The sequence below is a fragment of the Mus musculus genome, chromosome X, assembly GCF_000001635.26.
Source record: "Mus musculus strain C57BL/6J chromosome X, GRCm38.p6 C57BL/6J".
Classification (NCBI taxonomy): domain Eukaryota; kingdom Metazoa; phylum Chordata; class Mammalia; order Rodentia; family Muridae; genus Mus; species Mus musculus.
Window position 1 is genome coordinate 25,920,441 of NC_000086.7, and position 14,047 is coordinate 25,934,487.

Consider the following 14,047-nt stretch of genomic DNA (forward strand, 5'->3'; position numbering starts at 1 on the left):
ACCTATGTTTTTTCTTTCACTAATAAGAGAGCTGTTTAGGATCAAACCATATGCCAATAAGTAGATCCTTTTAAGATACTATAAAGCATTAAGTTCTTTGACATCCAAATTTCAAAATTCTAAAATAAAAGTATGATTTAAATAATGTGCACAGCAATACACTAAATAATATGCACAGGGATATAATTTCCCACTTCTTTGTCTTTTAAGAAGTTAAATTTTTTTGTTGTTGTTGTTTTGTTTTGTTTTGTTTTATCGTAAACTTTTTTTTTTCTTTTTCTTTTTTTTTCCATTTTTTATTAGGTATTTAGCTCATTTACATTTCCAATGCTATACCAAAAGTCTCCCATACCCACCCACCCCCACTCCCCTACCCACCCACTCCCCCTTTTTGGCCCTGGCGTTCCCCTGTACTGGGGCATACAAAATTTGCGTGTCCAATGGGCCTCTCTTTCCAGTGATGGCCGATTAGGCCATCTTTTGATACATATGCAGCTAGAGTCAAGAGCTCCGGGGTACTGGTTAGTTCATAATGTTGTTCCACCTATAGGGTTGCAGATCCCTTTAGCTCCTTGGGTTCTTTCTCTAGCTCCTCCATTGGGAGCCCTGTGATCCATCCATTAACTGACTGTGAGCATCCACTTCTGTGTTTGCTAGGCCCCGGCATAGTCTCACAAGAGATAGCTACATCTGGGTCCTTTCAATAAAATCTTGCTAGGAATTTTCCTCGTTTACATTTACAATGCTATCCCAAAAGTCACTCATACCCACCCCACTCCCCATTCCCCTACCCACCCACTCCCCCTTTTTGGCCCTGGTGTTCCTCTGTACTGGGGCATATAAAGTTTGCAAGTCCAAAGGGCCTCTATTTCCAGTGATGGCCAACTAGACCATCTTTTGATACATATGCAGCTAGAGACAAGAGCTCCGGGGTACTGGTTAGTTCATATTGTTGTTCCACATATAGGGTTGCAGTTCCCTTTCGCTCCTTGGGTACTTTCTCTAGCTCCTCCATTGGGGCCCGTGTGACCCATCCAAAAGCTGACTGTGAGCATCCACTTCTGTGTTTGCTAGGCCCCGGCATAGTCTCACAAGAGACAGCTATATCTGGGTCCTTACAGCAAAATCTTGCTAGTGTATGCAATGGTGTCAGCGCTTGGAAGCTGATTATGGGATGGATCCCTGGAAATGGCAATCACTAGATATTCCATACTTTCGTGACAGCTCCAAGTTTTGTTTCTGTAACTCTTTCCATGGGTGTTGTGTTCCCATTTCTAGGAAGGGGCAAAGTGTCCACACTTTGGTCTTCATTCTTAAAGTTAAAGTTTTAAAGTTCCACAATATCTTGTCCTTTAGAATTAATAACTTGTTGACAAAACATCTCAAATACTTGACTGTTATAGTCAGTATTCATGTAACATGGGCAGTGATTAATAGCAATTTGAATTGTTTCTCTTAAAGAGTGGTTGATGTCCGGGACTCCACAGAAAGTTGTCTGCACAGACCAGAGTGTGGACCACAGAAGCTAACAGCTTCTGGAACAGGCTAGAGCCACAGAGCTTCTGAGGCAGTGCCGTTTTCGGGCTCCAGACATCCGTCCATCTCCCCTGCCAGAGGACAGGGGTCTGCCCAGCCTGGGAGGCTAGGATTTTGACTCAAGAGCGGCGAGAGCCACCTTGGTTCCTGCACTCAGCAGAAAGCAGCCTGCACAGGTGAGAGTGTGGACTACAGAAGCTAACAGGTTCTGGGACAGGCGAGAGCCACAGAGCTTTTGAGGCAGCGCCATTTTCGGGCTTCAGACATCCGGCCACCTTCCCGGCCAGAGGTCAGGTGTCTGCCCGGCCGGGGAGGCCCTAGCCACAGGGTCCGCGGGAGCCATTTTGGTTCCGGGACTTCACAGAAAGTAGTCTGCACAGGTGAGAGTGTGGACTACTGAAATTAACAGCTTCTGGGACAGGTCAAAGCAACACAGCTTCTGGGAAAAGTTCTGTTTTGGCACTTCATCTTCGGCCAGGAGAAGGTCCAAACACCAGATAAGTGTGCACCTTTCCTGTAAGAGGTGAGCTTGTCTGCAGAGAGTGCTCTGACCACTGAAACTCAGAGGAGATATCTAGTCTCCCAGGTCTGCTAATAGAGGGTAACAGCATCACCAGAGGAACAATCTCTAAACAGAGACAGCGATAAAAACTAACTCCAGGTATTAACAGATGGCGAAAGGTAAACGTAAGAATCTTACTAACAGAAACCAAGACCACTCACCATCATCAGAACCCAGCATTCCCACTTCGCCAAGTCCTGGGCAACCCAACACACCCGAAAAGCTAGACCCGGATTTAAAAGCATATCTCATGATGATGGTAGAGGACATCAAGAAAGACTTTAATAACTCACTTAAAGAAATACAGGAGGGGCCACCTTCCTGGTGAGAGCACAGGGGTCAGCCCAGCCCGAGAGGTTTCTGCCACAGGCCCCGGCGGCGGGAGCCTCCTTGGCTCCGGGACTCCGCGGAGGGCAGGCTGTACGGGTGAGGGTGTAGAATACAGAGGCCAGCCTTTTCTGGAACAGGCGAGAGCCAGAGAGCTTCTGAGGTGGCGCCATCTTCGGCTCCAGACAACCGGCCACCTTCCTGGCCAAAGCAACACAGCTCCTGGGAAAGATCCTGTTTTGGGCCTTCATCTTCAGCCAGGAGGAGGTCCAAACACCAGATAACAGTGCACCTTCCCTGAAAGAGGAGAGCTTGCCTGCAGAGACTGCTCTGACCACTGAAACTCAGAGGAGAGAGCTAGTCTCCCATGTCTGCTGATAGAGGGTAACAAAATCAACAGAGGAACAATCTCTAAACAAAGACAACTATAACAACTAAATCCAGAGATTGCCAGATGGCGAAAGGTAAATGTAAGAATCCTACTAACAGAAACCAGGACCACTCACCATCATCAGAACCCAAAACGCCCACTTTGCCCAGTCCAGGGCATCCTAACACACCAGAAAAGGTAGACCTGGATTTAAAAACATATATCATGATGATGGTAGAGGACATAAAGAAGGAATTTAATAACTCACTTAAAGAAATACAGGAGAACACTGCTAAAAAGTTACAAGTCCTTAAAGAAAAACAGGAAAACACAACCAAACAGGTAGAAGTCCTTATAGAAAAACAGGAAAACACATCCAAACAGGTGATGGAAATGAACAAAAATATGCTAAACCTAAAAAGGGAAGTAGACACAATGAAGAAAACCCAAAGTGAGGCAACGCTGGAGATAGAAACCCTAGAAAAGAAATCTGGAACCATAGATGCCAGCATCAGCAACAGAATACAAGAAATGGAAGAGAGAATCTCAGGTGCAGAAGATTCCATAGAGAACATCAGCACAACAATCAAAGAAAATGAAAAATGCAAAAAATCCTAACTTAAAACATCCAGGAAATCCAGGACACAATGAGAAGACCAAACCTATGGATAATAGGAGTAGATGAGAATGAAGATTTTCAACTCAAAGGACCAGCAAACATCTTCAACCAAATTATTGAAGAAAACTTCCCAAATCTAAAGAAAGAGATGCCCATGAACATACAAGAAGCCTACAGAACTCCAAATAGACTGGACCAGAAAAGAAATTCCTCCCGACACATAATAATCAGAATATCAAATGCACTAAATAAAGCTAGAATACTAAAAGCAGTAAGGGAAAAAAGTCAAGTAACATATAAAGGCAAGCCTATCAGAATTACATCAGATTTTTCATCAGAGACTATGAAAGCCAGAAGAGCCTGGACAGATGTTATACAGACACTAAGAGAACACAAATTCCAGCCCAGGCGACTATAACCAGCCAAACTCTCAATTATCGTAGATGGAGAAACCAAAGTATTCCATGACAAAAATAAATTCACCCATTATCTCTCCACGAATCCAGCCCTTCAAAGGATAATAACAGAAAAAAAAAAACAATACAAGGACTGGAACCACGCCCTAGAAAAAACAAGAAGATAATCCCTCAACAAACCTAAAAGAAGACAGCCACAAGAACAGAATGCCAACTTTAACAACAAATATAACAGGAAGCAACAATTACTTTTCCTTAATATCTCTTAATATCAATGGTCTCTACACCCCAATAAAAAGACATAGACTAACAAACTGGCTACACAAACAAGACCCAACATTTTGCTGCTTACAGGAAACTCATCTCAGAGAAAAAGATAGTCACTACCTCAGAATGAAAGGCTGGAAAACAATTTTCCAAGCAAATGGTATGAAGAAACAAGCTGGAGTAGCCATCCTAATATCTGATAAGATTGACTTCCAACCCAAAGTCATCAAAAAAGACAAGGAGGGGCACTTCATTCTCATCAAAGGTAAAATCCTCCAAGAGGAACTCTCAATTCTGAATATCTATGCTCCAAATACAAGGCCAGCCACATTCACTAAAGAAACTTTAGTAAAGCTCAAAGCACACATTGCACATCACACAATAATAGTGGGAGTCTTCAACACACCACTTTCACCAATAGACAGATCATGGAAACAGAAACTAAACAGGGACACAGTGAAACTAACAGAAGTGATGAAACAAATGGACTTAACAGATATCTACAGAACATTTTATCCTAAAACAAAAGGATATAACTTCTTCTCAGCACCTCATGCTACCTTCTCTAAAATTGACCACATAATTGGTCACAAAACAAACCTCAACATATACAAAAATATTGAAATTGTCACATGCATCCTATCAGATCACCATGGTCTTAGGCTGATCTTCAATGACAAAATAAATAATAGAAAGCCAACATTCACATGGAGACTGAACAACACTCTTCTCAATGATACCTTGGTCAAGGAAGGAATAAAGAAAGAAATTAAGGACTTTTTGAAGTTTAATGTAAATGAAGCCACAACATACCCAAACTTATGGGACATAAGGAAAGCATTCCTAAGAGGAAATCTCATAGCTCTGAGTGCCTCCAAAAAGAAACTAGAAAGAGCACACATTAGCAGCTTGACAACACACCTAAAACATCTAGAAGAAAAGGAAGCAAATTCACCCAAGAGGATTAGAAGTCAGGAAATAATCAAACTCAATGGTGAAATCAACCAAGTGGAAACAAGAAGAACTGTTCAAAGAATCAAACAATCAATGAGCTGGTTCTTTGAGAAAATCAACAAGATAGATAAACCCTTAGCCAGACTCACTAGATGGCACAGGGAAAGCATCCTAATTAACAAAATCAGAAATGAAAAGGGAGACATAACAACAGATCCTGAAGAAATCCAAAACACCATCAGATCCTTCTACAAAAGGATGTACTCAAAAAAACTGGAAAACCTGGACGAAATGGCCAAATTTCTGGACAGATACCAGGTAGCAAAGTTGAATCAGGATCAAGTTGACCATCTAAACAGTCACATATCCCCTAATGAAATAGAGCAGTTATTAATAGTCTCCCAGCCAAAAAAAGCCCAGGACCAGACGGATTTAGTGCAGAGTTCTATCAGACCTTCAAAGAAGATCTAATTCCAGTTCTTCACATACTATTCCACAATATAGAAGTAGAAGGTACTCTACCTAACTCATTTTATGAAGCCACTATTACTCTGATACCTAAACCACAAAAAGACTCAACAAAGATAGAGAACTTCAGACCAATTTCCCTTATGAATATCGATGCAAAAATCCTCAATAAAGTTCTTGCTAACAGAATCCAAGAACACATCAAGTCCCCTTGGGGACTTCTCATTTCTCAGTCCTAGATCTGAAGAATGCATTTTTCTCTATTTCTCTAGAAGACCAGTCACAGATTATACTTGCCTTTACCTGAACAGATCGTGATACCAAATTTACTACACAACTTAACTGGACTGTACTACCTCAGGGATTCTGTGACAACCCACACCTTTTGGTCAGGCCCTGGTTTCTGACTTACTATCTCTGTCTCCCCTAAATCTAAGGTTAGACTTTAAATAGATGATGTCCTTCTATTTAGTCTCTCTCTAGAAATTAGCAAGTTGACACCTCTGCTCCTCTAAATTTCCTCTCCAGTTGAGGCTACAGGGTCTCTTCTTCTAAAGTCTAATTGTCCAATTGTCCACACCTCAGGTCACCTATTTGGGACTAACAATTACCCCAACCCACAACCTTAGATAGAAAGAATCTGATTCAGCCTCTAACTGTTCCTTCTACAAAGGAAAAGATTTTATCATTCTTAGGAATAGCCAGGTTTTTTTTTTTTTTTTTTTTTTTACATTCGTGGGTTCCTTCCTTTTCCATTCTTTCTCATCCCTTATATGAAGCAGTGTTAGAACCAACCCACAATCCTTTCCTCAAACCTATTACCAAGCCCTTTCAAAGGCTCCAACAGGCTCTCCTTAAGGCTCTAGCTTTACATCTCCCTGAACTGACTCATCCTTTTTTCCTCTACATTACTGAAAAAGAGGGGTTTGCCCTTGGAGTTTTAGGTTATCTACTGGGACCTTCTTTTGCACCCATAGCATACTTGATAGCATACTTGTAAAAACAACTATATCTAACCATCCAGGGATAGGTGTAAGACCCCAACTCAATGTGTTTCTTTGACCCCTAGAAACGAAGCCCATCATGGAGTTCTTTGTTCTTTTGCCTTCAGCCTGAGAGAAAGATGACCACTGGGTAACCCACCCAGGCACCTGACCCATAGTGTAAGGGACCAAGAATGTCTGCAAAAAGATAGCCTGTAACCTTTCCAGGAGAGATGAGCTCTAATTCACCATCCCCATTCTTATGATGTTTACTCAGCTTCCCCATTCTTTAAGGGACCAAGAATGTTTGCCAAAGATAGCCTGTAACCTTTCCATGAGCTTGAGCACTAATTCCCCATCCCCATTCTTATGTTTACTTGGCTTCCCCATTCTTTGTGATCTTATCCTCCCCTCACTTTGTGGTTTATTCTTTAAAACCCTCAACTGCAACTGCTGGGGGTCAATCTCCTCTGCCCCTGTGTGTGTTATGAGCTTGGCCTCAGCATGCTGACTCCCGAATAAACCTCATGCAATATTGCACCAAGAATGGTTTCTCTTGCATAATTGGGTTGCCGGCTCATCCCAGGACTTGAGCGAGGGTCTCCCCGAAATGGGGGTCTTTCAGTTGGGGGATCATCATGGGATTTTGTGGGACCCCATTTCTCAAAGACCGTTCTTGGAGGTAAGATTCTGTTTTTGTCTATGTTTTTCACTGCAGGCTCTGTTTGAATTTGGTACTTTCGGATTCAGTTTGCAGTCGTCAGAGCTAGTCAGAGCAATGAACTCCTTGTCCAGGATGGAAGGGAGGGTTGTTGACAGACATGTCAGGGGATAACTGGCTGCCACCCTGGGAGATGTCCCAGGAGGTCTGAGGGAGCTCCAGGGATGCCTGGAGATTTCCCATATGGGTGCCAAGTTGGAACCTGAATCCCTCCTGGAGAGGAGAGATTTTGTGCCCACTTGGCATTCTGATTATGTTTCTTGGTATTGGAAGTCCCACAGGAAGTGAGTCCTGGTTTCAGTCTTCGTAGTATTTTTGTGTGTTTTGTTTGTCTCCCTGTACATGACTTGGTAGATGGGATAGACCATTAGTACTCCCCTTGGACTGACTCTTGACCATTGGACAGACATTAAGACTAGGGCTCACAATCTATCTGTAGATGTCAAAAAGGAATTCTACCACTGATGCATTGGCCAAAAATTGCGACCACCCCTCACACCAGAGAACCAAATTGGAGGTATGGGGATCCCCTCTGGAATGTGTGTGTGCCAGCCGGTGTCTCTGTTCTGAGTGTCTGTTTTCTGTTTTCTGTTTCCTGAAAGGAACGTGCACTTGTTGTGTTTGTTTGTTTGTCTGTTGTTTCTGAAGCATGGTCCAGCCTGAGTTTGGATCAGTCTGAGTTTATTCTGATCACCCTGAGTTTTGGATTCTGATCTGCCTGAGTCTGGTTTATACTGTAACCCTCTTGTTGAGAACTGTCCATCTGATTCAGCGATCCTCTGGGTCATTTCTCTGGTGTTGGTCTTTGTGTTTGTTGACAGTTTGTGTGCTCTTTGTATTCTTTGTCACTAAGATGATGAGACAGTCTGTGATGACCACCCTAGTTTGACTCTTAATCATTGGACTGAAGTTAGGACTAGAACCCATAACCTCCCTGTGGAGATCAAGAAAGGAACTTGGCAGACTTTTTGTGCCTCTGAGTGGCCAACTTTTGATGTTGACTGGCCACTGGAGGGAACTTTGGACTTGACTAAACCATTATCTTTCAGGAAGGACCAAAATCTCACCCTGACGAAGAGCTGTACATTATAGTAGTGGCAAGACCTGGTACAGAAGCCAAGCTCCCGAGTCCTAGCCCTCCAAAAACACACAGAAGATAAAAAGAAAAAAAAAGTATATATTGGTCTTTGGAGCCCTGCACCTGTAGTTAGAAGTCTAGTGTGTCTGGAGAAGCCCTGCTAGGAGCTGATTGTAAACACTGCTCTTAAAGGGACCAGCAGCTTCTCAAGTCTATAGTAAGGGAACTGATGGGTGTTTTTCCTAAAAAAGTCTCTGTGCTTGTCATTATTGGATTCATCAGGTGACAAGGTGCTCCTCTCTTGAATATAAAGCTAGAAAAATTAAGAATTTTGTTTGGTTTAAATAAGCAAATGTATGCAGCCATTTCATTTTTGTTTCTGAATAGTTATAAAGGTATAAACATGTTTTATGTATCTTGGTTATAGATTATTGGCTCATACATTATTGGTTATGATTAAAAATTTATACCATCGGTAACAGAAAGTTGGCTTAAAACTGGTAACTCTGGGTTGGAGTAATTGAGAACTACAATATGCAGCATGAGACAACCCAAGGAAACAGGTCTCTAAAAGATATGCCTAAATTGGGTAATACTCTATGTAATTCTTATTCTAGAAACCAGACTTATAAAAAATAGGATTTAGGGCAGTGTCTCTTTTAACGTATTGTGGGCTGCATGTTTTTGTGTTTGTGTTCAAGAACAGGCAGTCAAACTTTGTAGCAAGTAATGTTTTTGGTGTTGATTTTTTTTCCATAAATACCTATGGAATTTTATTCAACTAAATAGCACTATCAGAGAATAAACACATTGCTTCATGGAAGAAAAGAGAATTAAGCATCTTTGTTTGTTGATTTTTAAAGAGAATAGATTGTTTAAACTGTTAAAATTCCATTTTGCTTCCCAAAATTGTAGTTGTGCTCTGGTGTTACAAGAGAAATCAAAAGTGAAGGCTTCTCCCGACAGAGCCACCAGCTAATCCATTGGCTCCTACAAAAATCTATGAAGCCTCCAGAGTGGCCTAGTCCACTACCTCCCCCATATCTACAGCCTCAATACTTGCTGCAGGCCTTTGCAATGTTTTGTTTTAATTAAACAGTCGGAATTCCCTGATCCAGCACCATTTCTAAGTTTGCTTCTAGGTACCAGCCAAGGCGAGGCTCCCATGGAAAACCGCAGCCTGGGAAGCTGGGGAGGCAGCCCTGGCAGGGGAACACTGACACGGAGGTCCCGGGACACCCCCCTGCCATGCACCTTGTGCCCACAGGTTGGGCAGAGGGGAGGGGAGAGGGTGAGGCCTTGGGGCCTGTGAGACACCCACTGGGCTCCCTAGGTGCAGCTGTTCCACAGGAAGGGCCCACTATCCAGCGTCGCCACCACCAACCCCCCCCCCAAGTGTCCAGGCCTACGGACCTGCTCCGAGTACACTGAGCTGGAGAGTGCAGAGTCTGAATGTACTCCAGTGGACCCACCCAACCTTCAACCCCATCAGTACTGGTCATTTTCCTCTGCTGATCTTTATAACTGGGAAACTAACCACCCCCTTTTCTCAGAGGATCCCCAATGCCTCACAGTGTTGGTGGAATCCCTTATGTTCTCTCATCAGCCTACTTGGGATGATTTTCAGCAGATGCTGTAGCCTAACCCTAACTGAAGACGAAGAGAGAATTCTGTTAGAGACTAGAAAAAATATCCCAGGAGTCGATGGGTGGCCTACAAAGCTACAAAATGAGATTAACACGGGATTCCCTTTGACTTGTCCTGGTTGGGACTACAACATGGCTAAAGGTATGGAGAGCTTGAAATCCTATCACCAGGCTTTGGTCTCTGAGGTGCCTCAAAATGGCCCACTAATTTGGCTAAGGTAAGAGAAATTGTATTACAAGAGAAAGTTACGTGATCTAGTGAAAGGGGCAGAGAAGGTGTAATACGAGAAAGAGAGAGAGAGAGAGATGGGAGGTGGAAGAGAGAGTGAGAGGTGGGAGGCAGAAGAAAGAAAAAACAGGAGGAATCATAGACAAGAAAGAAATTTGACTAGAATTTTGGACACAGTGGTAGGAGAGAAAGAAAAGAAAGGACCTAGACAGATAGGGAACCTGGGCAACTGAAGACCAGTGTGCTTAACAGAATTGAGTGAGTTGGGGTACCGAGCCTCAGCTAAAAAGGCTCAGCTGTGTCGGACTGAAGTTACTTATTTGGGATATACCCTTAGAGATGGTAAGCAGTGGCTAAAGGAAGACAGAAAAAAGACTGAAACTCAGATCTCCACCATAACTACACAAAGGCAATAAGAGAATTCTTGGACACTGCTGGCTTCTGCAGATTCTGGATACCTGGGTTTGTGACCTTAACTGCCCTGTTGTACGCTCCACAAGGCCTACTTATGAGAAGGAGGCCTGCAAGACCCACATCTCTTCAAAGTTAGAGATTCTGTCTACGTTAGATGTCTCCATGCAGTAAACCTTGATACTCGGTGGAAAGGACCTTATCTTGTACTTTTGACCACCCTACTTTCTACCCTTATGGGACTCCTTTTGATTTTGCTTCTGCTTTTTAATTATAGGTCCATGTGTGTTAGATAGGCTAGTTGCCTTTATTAGAAAAAGACTTAGTACATTGCAGCTTTTAGTTTTGAGACAACAGTACCATGCCCTAAAGGAAGAGTGTTGCTTCTATATTGACCATTCAGGGGCAATTAGAGAGTCTCTATGGTAAAACCCAGAGAAAGGTTAGAAAAACGAAAATGAAAGTGAGAAGCTAATGAAGGATGGATTGAAGGTTGGTTCACAAAATCCCCATGGATGAGTACTTTACTATCTACCCTCATGGGCCCCTTATTAATCTTGCTTCTTTTATTTACCATAGGCCCCTGCATAATTCACAAGTTAGTGGCTTTCAACAGACAGCGGGTCAGTGCTGTACAGGTTCTTATATTGCTCCAACAATATCAAAAATTAGAACAGGCTGATAAGGGCTGTACTGAGTCAGAGGTTTAATTTTTCTACTTCTATGGCAAAAGTGCTCGGATCTCCTCTTCCTCTGAGAGACCATTCCCCAGTTTGATGTCCCAGGCTTTCTCAAATAAGACAATAAATCTGAATTTACTTGCCAAGTTTCTCATATCATATCTAAGTCCATAGACATCCCCTGGCATCTTCATATTCACTACCACCCTCAATCTTCAGGTAAGGTATAAAGAACTAACTGCTCTTTAAAAAAATACACTCTTGTTAAGCTGTCACAAGAACTTCACCTTTTTTGGGTAAAACTCGATCCACTAGTTCTTTCTAGGCTATGAGCTCTCCACAAGTGATTTCTCCTCATCTTACCCTTTGAACTCATGTATGGACATTCATTCCTAATTCCTGGTCTTTCACCTAAATATTCTCCACTCCCAGACCATATATTCACCCCATACTTTGCCATCTCTGTTCTCTCCTATGGAACTTTGCTGACCACCATCTACTACGGCCATACACTGTCTCCTGTCCAATTCTTGTCAAGTCCTTCAAACCCTACCGATCATTGGCATCACATCTCTCTCCTAAATGGCAGGGCCCTTTTAAGGTAATCCTTGTGACCCCTACAGCTGCTAAACCCAATGGACTCTCTCATTGGATTCATCTGTCTCACCTCAAACCTTTCATTCCTCCAGCTAAAAATGACACTTCTTCATACACATTCACCCTAACAGGACCATTCTCTATCTATTAAGTTCCAGACTACATTGAGACCACTCATCATGTCCCCAGTCCAAGAAAATGAGACTCTGCTCTGGTAGTCAAGCTTGACCTCACTGGATGAGATATGGGATTCTTATCCCCCCCTGTTGTTCATTTCCATCTGGGTAGCCCTGACATCTGGAGGGTCAAAGTCCAAGAAATCCCCACAGATAACAAACATTCTTTCCAAATAGGGTCAGGAAACTACTCCATAGATGGATGCCAGGAACTGATCCAAATTGCTATCATCCCTGTATCTGTTATCCCATCTAAATATTATGATCTCGAGCAGCGGTCGCCATCTTGGTTCCGGGACTCAGCAGAACTTAGGAAATTAGTCTGAACAGGTTAGAGGGTGCGCCAGAGAACCGGACAGCTTCTGGGATGGGCAGAAGCACAGAGCCGCTGAGGCAGCACCCTTGGCGGGCCGCAGACAGCCGGCCACCGTCCGGACCAGAGGACAGGTGTCCGCCTGGCTTGGGAGGCAGCCTCAGCCTCAGCATCAGCGGTCGCCACCTGGGTTCCGGGACTCCGCGGGACCTAGGAAATTAGTCTGAACAGGTTAGAGGGTGCGCCAGAGAACCGGACAGCTTTGGGGGCAGGCAGAAGCACAGAGCCGATGAGGCAGTACCCTTTGCAGGCTGCAGACAGCCGGCCACCGTCCAGACCAGAGGACAGGTGTCTGCCTGGCTCGGGAGGCGGCCTCAGCCTCAGGAGCAGCGGTCGCCATCTTGGTTCCAGGACTCCATGGAACTTAGGAATTTAGTCTGCACAGGTGAGAGTCTGCACCACAGAAGCTGACAGCTTCTGGGAACGGCCAAAGCAACACAGCTTCTGAGAGAGGCCCTGTTTTGGGCCTTCTTCTTCGACCAGGAGGAGGTCCAAAAACAAGATATCTGCGCACCTTCCCTGTAAGAGAGCTTGCCAGCAGAGAGTACTCTGAGCACTGAAACTCAGAGGAGAGAATCTGTCTCTCAGGTCTGCTGAGAGACGGTAACAGAATCACCAGAAGAACAATCTCTAAAAAGAGTCAACTATAACTGCTAACTCCAGAGATTATCAGATGGCGAAAGGTAAACGTAGGAATCCTACTAACAGGAACCAAGACCACTCACCATCATCAAAACCCAGCACTCCCACTTCGCCCAGTCCAGGGCACCCCAACACACCCGAAAACCTAGACCTAGATTTAAAAGCATATCTCATGATGATGGTAGAGGACATCAAGAAGGACTTTAATAAATCACTTAAAGAAATACAGGAGAACACTGCTAAAGAGTTACAAGTCCTTAAAGAAAAAGAGGAAAACACAATCAAACAGGTAGAAGTCCTTACAGAAAAAGAGGAAAAAACATACAAACAGGTGATGGAAATGAACAAAACCATAATAGACCTAAAAAGGGAAGTAGAAACAATAAAGAAAACTCAAAGTGAGGCAACACTGGAGATAGAAACCCTAGGAAAGAAATCTGGAACCATAGATTTGAGCATCAGCAACAGAATACAAGAGATGGAAGAGAGAATCTCAGGTGCAGAAGATTCCATAGAGAACATCGGCAAAACAATCAAAGAAAATGGAAAATGCAAAAAGACCCTAACTCAAAATATCCAGGAAATCCAGGACACAATGAGAAGACCAAACCTACGGATAATAGGAGTGGATGAGAATGAAGATTTTCAACTCAAAGGACCAGCAAACATCTTCAACAAAATTATTGAAGAAAACTTCCCAAATATAAAGAAAGAGATACCTATGAACATACAAGAAGCCTACAGAACCCAAAGTAGACTGGACCAGAAAAGAAATTCCTCCTGACACATAATAATCAGAAAAACAAATGCACTAAATAAAGATAGAATACTAAAAGCAGTAAGGGAAAAAGGTCAAGTAACATACAAAGGCAAGCCTATCAGAATTAGACCAGATTTTTCACCAGAGACTATGAAAGCCAGAAGAGCCTGGACAGATGTTATACAGACACTAAAAGAACGCAAATTCCAGCCCAGGCTACTATACCCATCCA